This window comes from Otolemur garnettii, unplaced genomic scaffold (assembly GCF_000181295.1).
Source record: "Otolemur garnettii isolate 467f Iridium unplaced genomic scaffold, OtoGar3 scaffold00147, whole genome shotgun sequence".
Taxonomy (NCBI): Eukaryota; Metazoa; Chordata; class Mammalia; order Primates; family Galagidae; genus Otolemur; species Otolemur garnettii.
The window spans coordinates 4316876-4319907 of record NW_003852542.1 but is presented as its reverse complement, the minus strand read 5'-3'; the positions used below and the strand labels follow the sequence as shown (position 1 = coordinate 4319907).

Here is a 3032-nt window from a genome sequence, read left to right as displayed (position 1 = left end):
TGTAGAGCATAAATGTCTTAATCCTGTAATTGGGTAAAATGGTGAAGGCTATGTCGCTTAGTAGGATGTAAGAATTCCAATTTGTACAAATAATCAACACATTGAATCCCATAATGGCATAAATGTATTTATGATCTATGTATGAATGACTTAATAAAAAATATATAGGTTATGAAACACAATGATAACTCTGTGTGTATATCACTGAGATGGGCCAAAATGAGTTTAACCTTAAATACAGGAAAATACAATAGAAGACATTTTGTTTGTAGCAAAGGGATCCTGATATATATGCTATGCTGCTGATATCACAGCAATGAAGATTATGTGTGTGTGTGTGTGTTGCATGTTTACTGATAAACTGCATGTGGCAGCTCATGTATATATATAAATAATATATATAATATAAAATACAGTGTGGCCACCAAGTTCATGTGCAATTTAAAATAGTGACTTTATGACCACCCTGTGTGTGTGTGCATAATCTGAATAGATCCAAGAAATCTAAAAATATGCAAGACTCCTCTCTGAAGATGCCTCTCAGAGAGAAAGTCTTCAGGGTGACAAACTTGGATGCCTGCTAACAAGACATTTAAATATTTGTTTCCCTCCCCCCTTCCTATTTATCCCCATCTCCTTGGAACTCTCTGGAACTCTCTAAGCCCTTTTTTTAAGGGGTGGTGCTTTGATGAATTACAAGAGCTGGGATCAGGCTGAAGTACAGTAAGTAAAGTGGCACGATCATAGCTCAACACAGCCTCAAACTTGTAAACTCAAAGGATCCTCCTGTCTCAGCCTCCTGAGTAGCTGGGTCTTCAGGCATGAGCCGTCACATGCAGTTTATCAGCAAACCTGCACAAATGAAAAATTCTTAGATTTTTGGTACCTGTAAGTATATTTTCTGAAAGCTGAGAAATGTTGGTATCACCATGAGATTAAACAAATTGAGAAAAGCAGAATATCTTTATTTATTTATTTATTTATTTTTTATTTTATTTTTTACCAGGGGATAGCGCGAACGGAGTCCCCCACTACCACAAATTATGCAGTTGAATTTCCCACATTTGGGGAAATCACAGGGGTCAGCACAGCCAGAGTGCAATGGATGAGCCTCACCCTGAGAAAACCACCTTCATGATCATGGTATCTCCCCTGCCAGGTAAGTATTTTATTTATTTATTTTATTTATTTTTTATTTATTTTTTTAAAGCAGAATATCTTTGAGGAGAAATGACACTTCCATGATATGGTAATTCCATGAGATGCCATAGAACTGTATGCCTCCCTCCTCCTGCAGTCATTCTCATGAGATTGGGTGATGCATAAATTAATGTGCTAATGGGTGTAAACCAGAAAATAAAATAACCTAAATGCCATCCACTAATTGAGAAATAGTTTTAAAAAAATAGTACAGCCATTCAAAGAAGTATAAAGCTGACATTGGAAACAATAAATTAAGTATACCAATACTGATAAGGAAATAGACTCAACATTTACTATTAAATAAAAGAAAATAAGGAGATTATAGAACAGTGTATGTAAAATAATCCAATTTGTCTTATCAAAGAAAAGAAGCAGAATATTTCTGTAAAATGAAAACGTAAGACATTTTTAAGAAGGGTCATATCTGGGAGGGATCTTGCAAGCTCAGGGCTATGTTAAAAGGGACTATTATTTTTCATCTAATGCACTTCTGTGCAGTTGATGTTTTACCATAAGCACAAATTACTTTCCTAATTAAATCAAAGTTATAAAACTCAGCATGGATCATTTGTTGTGGCCAGGAAATGCTGAAATGATTTTATGATGCCAGTAACATTTTTACTGTGAAACCTTTCAGACATAAGCATAAGCAGAACAATGTTAGAACCGTTAGTGTTTTCATTGGACTTTAAGAAATCTTATGTTTTTGTATTCATTTAAATAAAAATCATTAGTAATATAGCTAAAGATTCCTGCATTCCCTCCCTTATTCCCTTAACCACATCTATCTACCAGATGTTACCAAGAATCTGAATGTAATGCTTATCATTTTACATTATTATTCTATATGCAGATACTTGAAATAACATATGGTGATGCCTTACTTATTTTAAGACATTATTTAAAAGACATGATATAATTCATTCTTCAACTTACATTATGAATGAAGTGAAGTTGTGATGTGCCTCCCAGTTCCCCCTTCAAGACTGAAGGACTTTCTGCTCATGTACTGAGAGTATCAAGAACTGATGGCCTTCAGTTGTCATCCTCCTCTGGAAATTGCCCTTTTTATTTAAAAGGAGCTGACTTCCCTGAGGTCAGATTTTCTGTCAGGGTAGCCTGCTCAATGGTGTCCTGACCCAGGGCCCTCAACTGAATTGAGGAAGCTTTGAAAGGCCATCCCAGCTTCATAACTGCCTGTGGAGGGTCAGTGGAGGCCTTTTTTGAGAACAGGCAATGCCCATCAGACTTTCTCAAATCCCTAGTTAAAACAATTGGCTTGTAGTCTTTAGAAATATCAATGTCATGAAATACAAAGAAAATCTAAAGAAATATTCCAGATTTCAGGAGACTAAAGGGACATGACAACAAAACACAACACATAATAAGAGGTTTTTCTAGTTCTATACAAAAATTACCAGGGTGATTTGTGCATGGTGGGTCTCATATGGTGTGTGCGGTAGAGCAGGCACTGTTCTAAGTGTTTTACATACATTAACTCAAGTAACTTCACAAGAGCTTTGTGAGTTAGGTTTATTATTATCCTAAATATATAGATGAAGAAACTGAGGCATAGACCAAATAACTGTGAGCAAGAGACAGAGCTGGCACTGAATAAAGCAGTTTGTTTGTGACACTGCTGCCCTTACACACGGCTTTTACTGTTCCCCTAATGTGATTTCTATTTAATACTCTTTGGTTTAGCAAATCTAATAACCGTATCATCAAGTGTCGGTGAATTATGGCAAAATGGGCAGTCTCAAGTTTTACTGATCAAAGTGCTATTTGTATAATGCCAATTCTAAAAACAATTTGCCATTATACAGTAA

At 35.6% G+C, this 3032-nt stretch overlaps 1 non-coding gene across 1 annotated transcript; it reads right to left on the bottom strand.

Annotated features, from left to right (window-relative positions):
* Positions 1-1003: 1003 nt before the first annotated feature.
* LOC111728283 lies at positions 1004-1167 on the bottom strand. Its single transcript, XR_002775627.1, has one exon. It is a non-coding gene; the product is annotated as a U1 spliceosomal RNA (small nuclear RNA).
* Between the last annotated feature and the right edge of the window lie 1865 nt (positions 1168-3032).